At 40.7% G+C, this 15,246-nt stretch overlaps 1 protein-coding gene across 1 annotated transcript in view; it reads right to left on the minus strand.

The window, feature by feature from the left end:
* The window catches only part of nrg3b (neuregulin 3b), a 166,884-nt gene that overhangs the window by 122,917 nt on the left and 28,721 nt on the right, over positions 1-15,246 (minus strand). The gene's annotated exons all lie outside the window — the stretch shown is intronic.

Consider the following 15,246-nt stretch of genomic DNA (forward strand, 5'->3'; position numbering starts at 1 on the left):
GATAGAGAGAGCAAGCAAAAAAGGAGAGAGGGAGACTGAATATGGCGTAAAAATTCATACCAGGCGTTGCTGGTTGAATATCGTTATTCGGAACATATTAGGACCATTGGGGTGGCCAAACAACATCGTGTTGAACTATAATCTGGTCATATCGCCCGAGCCTAATTTCTCCTTCCTTTAAGGAAGCTGTAATGTATATTTACAACAATAATAATGATACCCGATTACCTTAAAAGCTTTGAAATGGTCAAGGCTGCAAAAAGAAAACGTGCACAAGAAAGAATCATCTCCTAGAAAGATTGTATGAATGAGGCTGATTTGAGATCAGCAAAAAGGACAGCATGAGAGCAGCACGGATCTCACAAGAGAGAGTTGGGACACTGCACTGTTGTGGTAATGGTGTGTTTACCGCTCTTGCTCCAGGCACTGTCTAGGCTACTCTACAAAACAGGTAATGAGTCTACTCCCTAATTTGCCCACCTCTCGCCGCCTCAACAATGTATTTGATGGCCTCGGCATTTGCCTACAGAGTGCAGACACAATTCACCTTGTATTTACCGGAGAGTTCTTGCCTCCCAGTTTGTTTTTCCACCTTTGCGGGCAAAGTGGATTTCGGTTTTTGTAGTCGCTGTGAGCGAGCGGTGCAGAGTGCATGCACACCGGAAAACATCGAGGTAAGCGTGTGTTCTGCCCCTGTGTTCTTTAAATTTTTTAAAAAGTGCTTGCTGGATAAAGGTTACATGCAGGGAAGGGAGGGAAAGGTGTGCAAAGTCCTCTGGCATTGAGTACATAAAGATGTGATGATATTTGGGCTTACGAACAGAAGAAGGAGCTATTTACTCTGAATGACAATGTGGTATACAAAAAACAATAACTTGTGCAACATTTAAATATGCACAGGGTGAACAAACAAACATGTTTTTGTTTGGGACAGCTCTTAAAATGCCAACATTTGTCACAGACAAAAGTCACTTCCCCACATTCTTTAATATAAATCTATAATGTTCTTTTTCTTCTCTATCACTCATCAATTCCTTATATATTGTGCAGCTCTTTTCTTCTCTGTTGCTATGGTTACAGGGAGTCTTATTTTCATACGTGTACCTCTGTAGCAACACCAAAGTACGAATGTGGAGGAGATGGGTTTTTGCTGTTGGACATTTTGGTAATTTGCTTTAGCTGTATACCCAGAGGCGGAGCGGGACTCCCTTTCAGCCCGGGAGTGAAACGACGCAGAGCGGCCCGTGATATGAGAGGCCAAAGGTATTTCTGAAGCTCTAAGTAACTAACCAGGTCTATTCAGTAAAGTCGTACCGCTTTTACTTGAGATCATTCACAAATCACTGCTGGAATTGTGTTTAGCTCGCGGGTTGTGAAACCTCCCCGCTCTCCAGCATAAGGAATGAGAAAACGACCTCACTCAGAGAGAGAGAGAGAAATGCTTGTGTGCCTTTTGGACGTCGTTATTATCAATATAAGGCTCACCACTCGCCAAATATAGGCTTGTGCTGATGCTAAGGGTCAAAGTTGGAAATAGAAAAAGCATCTGCAAACTCCAATCTTTGCAATATTTCTTTATCTAGGGCAAGCTTTCGGTCAGAGATCTTCTTCAAGCAATAACAGGAAGAAAGTCTATAGACACTGACAATCATTCAATGAGTCCTGATGCAAACCACTTTAGCGGCTGTACCAAGGGCAAAAACACGTACAAATAGCACTCTCAAAGCAAATGAAGTTACGCCTTACAAGAGAAAACACCTATTAGAAAAGACAAAAAAAAAAGTTGACTAATGCAAAATTAAAACTGAAAATGTTGTTCAAAGTGCTTTGCGGCAAAACAGATTAGAACTACTCCCTACAGCTCAATCATTTGCGAGGGCACGTGCTCCCTCAAGTGAAATGTGCAATACGCCCCGTAGACTTATTACCCTCCCAACTGTAGCCATTACCTGCTACGTCAGCAGTATTCACCCAAGCATATCAGCACTGGCTGGTGATGTAATTAAGACCTGCTGGATGGGGGCTTTCACCAGCCTCCTCAATGACACTACTGTATATGTTCATTATCACGCCACGGGGAATTTAACGCCGAGGACCAATGGGTCTTTTCACTCATCCCACATGTGCATGTAATATACGCACACACCAACAAAAAAGCAAAGCCACAAACATTCAACCACAGGCCTGCCGTATGCACCCACACAAAATTATATTCAGTAATATACCCAGACATAACACGAATGTGCAAATACTACTAAAAAGACATCAACCTACACACGCACAGATACAGCCGCAGGCTTCACACACCCAGCGACTCCAGCTGCGTTCAAAAGATTCCTCCCGCCCTCTCAATCACGCCACACTGATTTTAAGGACCTGCCGTTTGGCAGCTTTTCCTTTCATGCAATTACGTCTGAAAATGCTGCATATTTCTGCTCAGCTCGAGTCACAACTGGGTAAACATTTAGTTCCTGCTGCATGACGATGATCATCATATGAAGTCATATGACAGTTGTAGTGCCATGGGCTGTACAGAAATCATGTATGATGTACAGTTTGCAGTATGGGTTACATCACCTTGAATGTGTCAGATACAACGTCTACAAGTTCTTACAAGAATCTAAGGTTACTCCTGGTTTAACTAGGGTCAAATGTGTCATTTAATTCAAAGTACAACCATAACAGTTACCCAGGTAATGGCTCCATTTGTTCCAAAATGAAAGAATGTTCTGTTACGTGGAAATTGATTTAATCTATCCAATGAACTTTAATTATGACTCACAAAGACCAAAGGGTGATTGCTAACACAATATCAAGAGGTGGAGGAAACACGAGGGAACTATGACCCGTAAAGCTTTGTTTATACAGACGGCGTGCAAGCATGAACGGAGCCGTTTATACTCTATGTGATGTGCGCTGCATTATTCTCCGAAACGCCAGATACGTACAAACTAAATGAACTGTGAAGAATCAAAAAACAAAAAGAGTGTAACCCAGAGATATGCACATAGACTGAAGGTGTAACCGGCAAACAGCCATAAATCAACGTCCACAATGCCGAGGAGGGATTGTAATTATCTGAAAACGCATGTCTTTTATGTATGGACTACTTTATTGCCTTTGTACAAGCCCTGTAAAGAAATAAGTCAAGTAGTACATGCATTATAAAGAAGCAAAGGTTAAATACCCTGTAAACAATTTGATATTGCTGGCAAAACATATACCTCCTGTTTTGAATTGGTCTATTTTGTATAATCCCTGTACATGTAAATAGTGTTTTTATCAGTGAACTATTTGTGACGGTCACATGAAATAAAATCATCAACAAAATACAATTATTTATTTCAAAATCATTTGAATTGTGTTGATGCAAATAGTAAAAAGTAAAAGGATCACATTCAGTATCTTTTTTTCTTCTTACCCAAATCCCTTATTTTAGGCCTAAATCTGGTATCGGTTGTTGTTCAAATGCAAAAAGGCACCACATTACACAGACACGAGCCTCTTTAAACTTGTTCCAAACTCTTAAAATGCTGTTGTTTGTCTTCCCACGTCTGCATGGTCTCTGCAAACTTCCCCCACAGCAAACTACAATTCCCCGCCGCACTGCAGGGCCCCTCAGATCCTCCCACCGAGGACTGCCGGCTATCCGGTCTTAGCTGAAAAAGTCTGCTGATAGGACTTTCACCATAGCAGCACTGAGGCTGAAACAGTCTCTCTGAATACACAAGGTTGCTTGTCAATTTAAATAATCGTCTTTAGAGCAGTTTGGACTCCCTTGCAGTCCTTCTTTTGGACATAAATAAGGAACATTTCCCAGCACAAAATAGCTACAGTTTATATTTTATTCAAAAAACAAGCAGCAGTTGTCGTTAGGAAATACAGCACAAATACTGAATTCCAGTCTCCTCCTGCTTTCCCCTTACCTTTCTTCACATCACCTCTGTTCTTCTTCTGTGTGTAACTTTAAAAACAGGATGTTTGGATTCCCACGGCTCCTTCTTAACTGCTTTGATGTGTGTCCAACAGACAGAACTCCACAGCCTGTCAGCACACACAGTCCTCTACCTCCACCTGCTAGCTGTCTCTGAAAAGACAGAGATTCTTCTTTTACCTCCGTGTAGTCTTTCGGACAGCTAGAGGTGATGGTGGGGAAGATGGTGGAGATAAGCTGGTATCCTCTATGTAGGTCTATGTAGTACATTCTGACTGGCTGAAGGAAGCAAAAGAAAATGTAGACAACTTGCTGAAAGTTAATGTTTGTTCTCGAGAACCTTGTTTGACATTTGGGTGAGTTTTAGTAGTTCTGGACTTGTTTGCTCCCAAACGTAACCCTGGGCCAGCCTGATTTCTTGCTATTTAAGTTAACGTAGGAGGCATCCCAGGACTGAGACTTGGAGGGTGTGGAATCCACATTTTCTTCGCACTCCCACTGTCCTTAAATTTTCCTTTCTGGCGGTCAATGCAAAAATATGAAATGTTACCCCAAACCATATCGCATTTATTTTTGTCCACAGCAAGGGGATTACAGTCGAGGCTTTAGAGAGCACTCAGATGAAATGCTGAACATGGGTTGCACTGGAAAAAAATAGTTGTGTCCTCACTTTGCACTGGACTTAAAATACTTTAATTTGAAAATGTATTAAAAAACCTAGAAAACATTGAACATTATTTATAAATAACCAGAGCACATAATAACCTCAACATAATACGCTGTAGCTTGGCTCACCGTAATCAGGACTGCTTGTGTCAATCTTTCTGCAGGGCACTGCTAGAATCTATTTCTGGTCCAAAGCTGAATCACTTGTGTCCCTCTCCTTAACACTGGATGAAGATCCTAATGTTGAACTGTGAGGACGTTCTTTTATTAGTACATTATAACCCTCTCATGTGAATGATTGCAATCAAGATATATGGTGAATTATATTGGTGTAGAGTTAAGGTTTGCCTTCAACAATTTGTTACTAAATGCATTTTAATAGAATTCTTGAGTGTCCAACTGTGATAGCTCATTACAGAAGAGCAACACAATTAACCAGTACCATTGGTAAAGTTTGTTGCGTAACTGACAGTGACTATAGCTTCATAACAACCTTGGAACCATTAAATAACTACTGAAAATTAGGAAAGTGAAACAACAAAAAAAATCAAAGTAACTTTTATTCAGGATGGGAAACAACCAAAAATGGCGTCGGTTTGTCATTACAACACACAAGGAGGAGTTGCATCCAGGCATGATAGGTTATATTTACTCGGAACGGTCTGTTGATAAGTTGATTGGCAGCAAGATAGGCCAATCGGTTCCTGTGCAACAAAAAAAAGCAATTCAAAGAGCTTCAGGGGGGGGGCGGGTAAAAAGGTCCAATGTCATTATAAATGATGAGTCAAAGACGTTGTTACACAAAGCCAAGTGTGTGTCACTGTATGCGGGTGTGAATCACTTTAACCTTTTTTTTTTTTTCAAGCAATGCTTTTTTTGTCATTGGGCTGGTGCCATGATTCACATAGCATGGTCATTGGTCACACGCCCATTAACAGAATAAACTCTCTGATTACAAACCGGTCAATGAGCCTTGAGAAAGGCCTCAGACACGCTGCCCCCTCAGTGCTTCACTGATAAACGATGCGGCCACCAACCAAGGCCAACCAGACTCAACATTCATTTAGGCTTGTCCACAGGCAAATGGAGGACATGACACTTTCTGATTACTTTATATTGACCCTTCTCTCTTGACCTGGAGAGATGCAGTCCAAGGAGGCCACTCTAACAAACATCTACTTTACGAGGCTTACCGCTAGATACAACATTTACAGCAGAATGTGTTAGTTAGCCCATCTGAAAGGTAACTCTCCTTTAACGTTTTTAACCATCTCTGTCTTCGTGAGATTGGCGATTTGTCGCCATTAAATGGTACATCGCCACAAAGTAGTGGCATGATTGGAATACACTCATCTGCATGAAGAAATACTCCTGTACGGCCATAATTACAAGGTATTAAAACACAATTAACAGCCGACACATTACTTTGCTAGATGTACTGTAATTTATAGCAGCTGCTATGTACAAAATACATTAAAAGGCTTTATTGCAAACAAGTACACACTCACACACACACACACACACACACACTGCTCTTCAGTTTTACAGATGTTGTACTGGAAAAATCTCACACCCAGAGTCCTTGGGATTTAAATTAAGCAGCAGCAGTTTGTTCTTGTTACTTCACCTATTGTGTGAAATTCTGAGGTTCCACAGCAATGTGCTAACCCAGGCTACACATGTGCCATAATAAAAACATAACAATCTTTATCCACCCGACCAGTCTTAATATGCTGTTGTATGCATAAGTAGGTCTATGAGTGTGAGCTCTGAATACATAAGGGCCCACAGGGGCCTCTAGGAGCCTTCTCCTCACACCAACTTTGATTTGTGCATATCTAACCTTTTGACCTGCTGACACTTTGATCAGGCCGGGCTCTAAGATGCTGCCGTGTGCACCCGCTGCTGCTGCCTATACACACTCCCTCCATCACACGCTCTGTCACTAAATTATAGATTATGGTGTGTGTGTGTGTGTGTGTGTGTGGGAGAAAGGGGTTAGGAGTTCTTTCAGCAGTGGTTAAAGCTGTGAGGGGATATGCTCAAAGAGCATTCTTCCCTGCTCTGCATAGTAATTACCCTCCACTTCAGAACCTACTGGAGTTAATGTGCATGCTGACTGGATACTTTCTATTAAATGAGTTAATCAGCATATGTTTGCACTCACTGTGAGCTTGACACTGTATGTAGACTTTATAAATCTTGCCCACAAAAAAGTAGTGCTATTTTGTTTATATCTGCATACATTTCTTTGCAGCTCTTCCAGCTCGTTAACTGTGAAGGACACCTTCTAGGCGGATGTGCCAGCTGTGCGACGTGTCACCCATCAGCTCTCTAAACTCTGCAAATGGCTGGCAAAGTCCCATCAAGATTTCAAACGGAATCCACTGAGTTTCACTGTGACTTTTATGGCTGCATACTGAAATAAACACAAATGAATAATCAAGAGGGCATGAAAAATGCATCTGTATGAGATACATACTCTGTATCCATAGATGGATATAGAAAGTCTCTTGGCAAAAATTAGCCCGAGCCGACAAAGAACAAACAGAAACGAAAAAAAAAGATGTAACGAGCGTATGAAGATATTTTGGTGCAGTTAACGGAAAAGGGACAACACGGGCAGAGCAGCCAGACATCTTCTAACATCTGGATTACATAACTCCAAATTAATCCTACCTCAGGCAGCCTTTTGCCATACACTGTACAAATGGTAGCAATAATCCTTGAGTAATGCAGCACTGCTACATTTAAAACTTCACTCAAAGGTTTTTTTTTCTTGGTTCTTTTAGGGCATTTTAATTACTCATGAGCTGGAATTGCGGTTGGTCCACGTTAAAAGCCTTTGTGTTATGCTTGCGTGATAGGGAGTAGAAGATATTCGGATTTGATAGCAATACTAGTGGAAATTAGTAAGAATACATTTTTCCTCTACATTACAGTAAGTTGTAAATAAAAATGTTATATAGAAAGATAATATTCTACAGTTGAAATCCTGTCTTCAGTATCTCAACACACATGATACTCAGGTCACGATTCTTATTGTTGTCTGAAAGGAATGCCCTAATAAACAATCTTGTATTCCAAAACCTTCAGACCTCGAGAGCATCCAGACTACACCCAGCCGCTGTAGGAAACCTCGACCGTTCCAGTGTTTGAGTGATTTTGTTCTTATCAGATGCATTTATTGTATTACAATCCGTCTCTGTGTCATGTTGCCAGTGTGTGGGCAGTTGAATAAAGACATAAAGAAATAACACGGTTTCTATATGAAGCCGCAGAATTGTCCACACTGAGTCCACCCAGGAGCTCAGTTCTGTGCAGCAATAAAGCAGTCGGGAGACACGCTCGGGGAACGAAATAAAAGCTACCACAGAAAGAAATAAGAATGCATATATACATTGTCTTAAACAACTCGTATATCTGTTGGAACCCAAACACAGCATTGTGAAGTGCTATTCATATTTATTCGCGTTATGTTTTTGGTCGACACGCATCTTTTTCCGATGTTTTTATATTTGGCAGAAGAAGTGAATGCGTTTGAGCTGAAACAATTAACAATGCCAAAATGAACATTTTCCAGTTCCAGCTTCTGAACTGTGAAAATGCGCCGCTTTGTCTTTAGTCGTGATAAGCTGAATATCTTTAGATTTTAGATCCTTAATCTTGCTCAGACGAAACAAGCGGATGGGCTTGTAATGAACATTTTTCACTCTCTTAATTGGGAAAACAATCAGCAGTTTAATAGATAATGACAAAAGAAAAAAATACTAGTCACACTTTTTTCCCCCACATAATGAGGTTACGTAAAAAGGTGTTTCAAAATATTCAGTATTTTATTTACTCCAACAATCTCTCCAGTGCTGCACACACATTATGCAACATCCATGTTTGGCAACGCAAAGAGCTCACTGCTTTGTCCCAATATTGCTGTACATGCAGCTTACATTACAGGGCATTCTCAACATGGTGTAATATGCTTGTTCTGCAGTGCGACACTTCGCCTCCTATTCTCCCAACAAATGCACATTTTATTAGATTTTATAATATAAACAGTAACTGTGCATTGGGAGTAAATCTGACAAATAAAATGGAAATACAAACTGAATTTATTATAAAGAAGGTCCCACAGGAGCACGTTTATATTGTTAGTCACCGTAGCTCCGATGTTTCATTTCAACAGTAAAATAAGAATACGGACAAACGACAGAGAAAGAGGTTTTACAGTGCATATTTTCTATGAAATGTGCAAGGAAGACACTGATTGGACCCTCTTGTTTATCCTATAATTGTGTCATTCTCTGCAGTATAATCACCGCACCATAATATGTGTAAGGAAGCATATGTTAGTATTCACTGTCGATTTTAACTCCTTTTCAAAAGCGGAGGAAAAGGTGCTACCATCTTAGTGTTGAAAAAAGACCTTATGAATAATGAATTCAGTATCATGCAGATGAGGGGCTGACTGCTTGATGACTGCTAGCAAAGTGAACAGATTATTCTCTGAGTCACCCACCATGAATTCAACAGTCTAAGCCCCCTCTCTCATTCAAGGTCACTGTGAGTGACACTGTGAGTGTCTTCAAAGTATTGACCCTGACCTCTTGTTTACCGCATTCAGATTGCTTTGTTAAACAGGTCCAATGAAGCAATGTTTGTATAAAGCCTGATAAAAAAAAAAGCTGAAACATAACCTACAAAGCATAAATCCTATGACATTGAATCATTGGAAAATCAGCTCTTCTCTGAAAGCTGGAAAATAGGAAAGCCAAGACTAACCATAGACCACACTGTGAGACTCTACCTGGTGCTGCCTCCATGATGATGAATCAAATGTTATGTTCAATCTATTAAAGGATTAAAATGTCAAAAAAACGCCTAGACCTATGTTATATATTTAGTTTAGTTGTGTTCTTTGAGAACATTTCTGAGTTATGGTTCATACCTCCCCATTGTTCAGACCCCGAGCTGATTGCATGTCACGTGTTGGACTTTGGTTTCATGATGTTTATGTGTAATCAGAAAGTAGGACATCCCCGTGTCACTAGGTTGAAAAGTGAGCAACCATTGATCTACCAAAGGTTAAGATGGGGTGTCTTATAGAACGACCTAATGCAATGATGCTGTACATTGATTTGGTTGCAGCATGTGCTATAATCCTATAGGTTGGTGGGGAACCTCAGGCCACCTAAACAACCAATCTTTGTTGAAAGCATAAATATTGACTGGCTTCTGTAACTCGTTGAGAGAGTGCTCGATCTCTCCCGACCCCGGTCACTGGGTAAATGACCTTTCTCTGGAATGTGATGTGCGTGATTATATTGCTTAACTATATCACTGCTTCGAACTTGTCAAATACCTTGTGTGTTGTCCACAACAACTTACATTATCCCAAATGTTTCCAACAATGTTCAAACCAAGATGAATCTGTAATTCTATTTGGTCGCCTCTTAATGGCGTCATATCCCCTTAGACCCCTCTAGTTGCTTTAACTTGTGTGGAAAAAAAAAAACAGATGATCATCAGAGAGTAAGGAATTGTATTATTATCATTATTCACTGAATTATTACCCCCTTACAGTAAGAGTTTAACAATATTTTTAGTATGATTTCTTTGACCGTGCTCTGCAATAGAACAATTGAATTCACTATGTAACTTTGACTTGTCTAATGGTAAGTTAGCAAGTTGACGTAATGTTAGCTAACAGTTCTTGCGGCTATTACATTAGAATGAAATTGCATAACGTGCGTAATAAGACTTAAGGCAACGTGACTCACACTTTTGTAAGCTATTTTGTTGAGTTGCCTCTTAGATGCTCTGAGTGGACTTAATCTTTCTCTGTTAAGCAGTGATACAGTGTGTATGTCAAGGGCTTTTATTGTGATAGGGAAGAACGGAAGGAGTAAAACTGTAATACTGCTGAACAAAAACTCAGAGGAGCGGCTTGTCAAGATTATGAGACTTGCTGGTCCACCTTAATGGTCAGTCCACCTTAAGTGATCCTGAGCTGAAGTTGTGGCTGACAAACCAGGGCTAACTTCTCGCAAAACACGCGAACTTGGCTACGTTCTTGAGGAGTTGTATAGTCGTTTATTTTATATAATAAACTGCACAGACACTGCACTACATTCACAGCTATAGCATTATTGTTCTCAAGAGAGAATTCGCAAGACATTTTTAGTTGCCACAGAGTGACTTTTTGGGGTCATTTTTACCGTCGAACCCTGACATTTGTTCTTAACATCTGAGCATTTTATTTCTAATCCCTTCTATTATTAGTGCCCAGCCTAGCAATCTAGCATGTCCATCATTACTGTAACAGTGCTGTGGGGGTGTGGCAGCCATTTTGAGAGGTCAGGCATCTGTTGCACAGAGATTAAGGAAGATCAGAAGATCACAAATGCTTTCAATCCAGATTTGATGAGGGAATGTACTGACCTCCCTCCACGGAACATTTAGCTCTCAATCACACATGAAGTCTTTATACTAGTCGCCTCATACATCACATCCCTTCCCATGCTCTCTCCCTCTCTCCTCCCTAGAGCTCGTTTGTTTTAGCCAGGGTAGAGCACTTAACAGTCTTTCCAAAAAGCCTCTCCAAACAGGAAAATGTGAATACAGCAGGTTTAGCACTGCTCTCCCCGCTCATGAGTGCTTACCTTTCCCCTGGTAAGCTATAACCATGGCCATGGAAAAACTCTGTCACATTCGTAAAACTTTTCGTATGCATTTTAGCAAACGTAATAGTACCCATTTTATATCAAAAGAACACTTCCCCCAGAACAATCAAGACTTATTGGAAACCTGACATTATTTTTTAGGTGGAAATCAATTTTAGAGGTTGGCATCCTCTAAAAGAGCACAGTGGTGGCAGCCAACACTTAGTTGGCACAAATGACTCATTACTGTTAATCAAGCATTTTGGCTGCTCGTTCTACACAAACATGCAGAAAGTTAACCATTCTGCTGACTACTAAATAATTTGAACAGCTAACAATACCGATTTTAATACGGCAATAATTATAATGGTTGTGATGATTTTTACACAAGCAAGTTGTCTTTGCTGCTTTCCACCCAAGAAGGTCAGCTACAGAGCAGCAACCATACAGCTGGCAGGGATCAGTGTCTCGCTCAAGGATGCTTAAGCAGGGTGAATGCTTACCAACACAGAAGCTTAAACCCAGAGCCTCCAGTTAAGGGAGGGTATCCCGTTCACGATGGCAACCTGCCATCTCTAAACACCATGCATCATGGCCGGGCTACAGTGGCTTCTGTCTTACAGATAATTCTGATGGTGCATTTTGAATGTGAAAGTCCAGTTATGTGCTGCAACGCTGCAGTAATATTGGCTTCTGCAGACTGGAATGGTCTTCAATTTGAGATGTTTGGTTCAGCAGCAAATATGCAATTTTATTTTTGCAGTCCAAATAACTGAAGGTTTATATTGTTCAATAGTTGTCCCGTAGCAAATCTTAATTTTGGAAACATTTTTTTTAAGTAATTATAATCATTACACCGGTCACTTTGACTAAGATCCACACACAATCCAAACTGCTATAAATTGCAGTAGTGAGGTATAAGGTGAGCCGGATGATGACCTACCTGCACTTTCACAGAAATTAAAACCTAGAATATAACACCACTAATGGATTTTATCAATTAAATGACCAAGCCAGCGTTAAAGTCTATATACATATAGTGTATTCTTCTATTAATAGAAATGGATAGGGGCAATGAGAAACATGAGGAAATCTGTAAGGGCGTTTTGATACTATGTTTGACTGATTCACAGCGTCAGTAAGTTGTGCATACATCACCATGTACGATTTTGGTTTCACAAATAGTTTTTGTGTGTAAAATTGATGCAGTGGAACACAATGTGCAGTCAGCCGCGCCGAGTGCACTACAGACGCCGCGGTGACGACCACACACCTTCTCCAGTCACCTCACCCAGCACGTCTTCAGCGCCACAGATAGCTGTCTCATTAAAGAGCCGTCCGTTTCAAGCGGTTTCACATCATTCAGATGCAGAGACAGTGGGCTTTTTTGGGGGGGAAATAATTACAGAGAGATCCATTCGGGGCCATGTCTGAACAGGACGGTCGCGTAGTCATTACAGCACGGTCTAAATAGCGGTCCACTTGCTTTGGCATAGTTAGTTTACACATCTGATGCGAACCGCACCCAAGTATACAAGATTCCTGCCCGAGTAACCAGTGCAAACGTAACCAGTGCAAGTTAATGGAAAATGAATATAGATATTGTGCTGCTGGTCTTTCGGCTGCCGTGGGGCTGAACGGACAGCTCCTGCAAAGTGCACTTTACATACATCTTGAGTTTGCTGCAGTGATCTTTGTCATTATTGTTGAAGTTGTATTTATTATCATATTATTATAGCTATTAGGTATATTGATTCAAGAACAGCCACATTTGTCTTACCTAATCTCTCTCTCTTGCGTGCTCACTCGTTACAGTGGCTTTTGATATTGCTGCATCTTCACGTGATGTTGGTGTTTTTGTGGGGCAGCTGTGACACATTTTTTTTAAGTGGCAGAATGGCATGTTTGTATTGACAGAAAGATAGTCCCTCGCTCTGTCTCTCAGTTATGTATGAAAAGGTCATATAGGCATTACATCTGACACGTGACTTCATTTTCTTTGACATTTTCTTTGATGTCACATCTTGTATCCCACTACATTTGATTTTGCTTCGAGTGGTGCAGTTCCGGGGGCATGTTTGTCGAACCATCAGTTTTTATCATTCATGTTAATGATAATCAAACTTATCTTTTGTTTATGAATATACTTCCGATCTTTAAAACACAAACAGTATGATGGCTTAGTTTGGCTTCCGCTGCTCATATACATATGAGATGCAGGGTGCCCTTGAGGTTAGTGAGGTCATCACCCGACAAGAGGGTGAGCTCAATACCCGAGAAACTGAATTTGAATTAGAAAAGAGGCCACACAAGGGGCTCTTTCCTATTAGCTAGTCCAGAAACATTCTCATCATACTGTAGTTAATATTATGGCAAATACAATTGAAATGGACACAATGTCTTAATTTAAAGTAGCGTTCCTTCTCAATCAGGCAGTAATTTCATGATTAAATACACCATAGAAATATAATTAAATACAACATATTTCATGAATCAGCTTCGCATGTGAAGATGACAGTGAATGGAAGCCGAAACAACAGCACTTAGCAACCGCTTGTTGAAAGCAGAGGCCGTAGTAATCAGATGCAGAAGGACATTTAAGGCCCTCCACACCAAAAGGAGGTGTTGCCAGTTATTCTGGCTGATTAGGCCTTTGCTCGGGCTGAAATTGAGCGCAGCTATATTGGGACAAGATGTTTTTCGTGGCAGACATTTTCAATTAACATTAGGAACACAGCAGTAAATAATAACATAAATGATTCAATTAAAGGGTTGCAGCAAGTCCAGTGAGCCAGCAGCATGCACAGGAGTAAGGCCCCTCTACAGCTACATTTCAATTAAATGTATGTACGTCGACTAGATCAACCCATTTGTGATGTAGTTAAACTATTCACTTTGTTATGAGTTCATCGATACCAAATACTTGATTGTGCTCCTTGTAGTTTCTAATTTAGTCGTGGAGCAGATGGGATTACTGTTTTTTCCTAATATATAAATGATCAAAAAAACTCACTTTTGAGCCAAGTAGACAAATTTGTTCAGATTTGTGCTTCAGCAAGCCCGAAAAACAAACAATTTCCGTTGCAGGCACAACTTGGACTGGATTAACAAATAAAAAGACCAAGAGACACAACGAATATTCACAGAAACTGGTGAAGTGGGACTTTTAAGGCTCCATCCTTCTTGTAAACCTTTCCACAAGGTAAAAAAAACACAAGGCTCAGAAAATGGCTATCCTTTGATTTGATGCAAAGGCACACGCCAGTAGGTCATGTCAGATTATAGCCTTTTCAGTAGCACAGAAAATGAGTAAAAGTCAAAAAAAGACCAGAGATTTTCCATCAGTCTGCACACACACACACACACACACATTGCTATGCAGAGCTCTTACGAGCCAAAATAGATGAACCAACGTGTGGGTGCACCACTGATGTGCTGAGCCTTTAAATATAGATTGCATAGGTAAATTGTGTGTGGGCGTAAAGATGGCGTTTAGGGACATCAGCCGATGCTCAGCTGATACGGATGGCGTCAATGACTGTGTTCCTGCCTTAACCTATACGCAATGAGCTCCATTTGTGCTCGCTCATCTGCTCACTCCTCATTTGTTCCCCACTCTGCGACCTGTGAATCCACCAAAAGGTGCACCATTACAGAGGATGTTCAAAACAGTTAAAGGCAGCTCAGAGGAGATGAGGAGAAAAGAGCAAGGAGTCTTTCAGATGCTCATGGAGGGAAGATAAACAGTATTCTTGTCAAGAGCAACACCAGTTCACACCAATATGTGTATTGATTGGCCACTACGGCTCATCTGATTGGACAGTAAAAGGAGTGTGAAAGGCTGGTGAAAGACTGTGACTGTATTAAGCGACCAAGGTCAGGACAAACAACAGCACCAAGCAGGGATGTTGTATTATTCCCACCTCTCCTTTATGAAGTCAAAAGTATTAGCTGTGTTTTAATCAGATTTTCTTAATGGACCAGCCT

The sequence above is a fragment of the Anarhichas minor genome, unplaced genomic scaffold (assembly GCF_050575085.1).
Source record: "Anarhichas minor isolate MPS153535 unplaced genomic scaffold, ASM5057508v1 ptg000017l, whole genome shotgun sequence".
Classification (NCBI taxonomy): domain Eukaryota; kingdom Metazoa; phylum Chordata; class Actinopteri; order Perciformes; family Anarhichadidae; genus Anarhichas; species Anarhichas minor.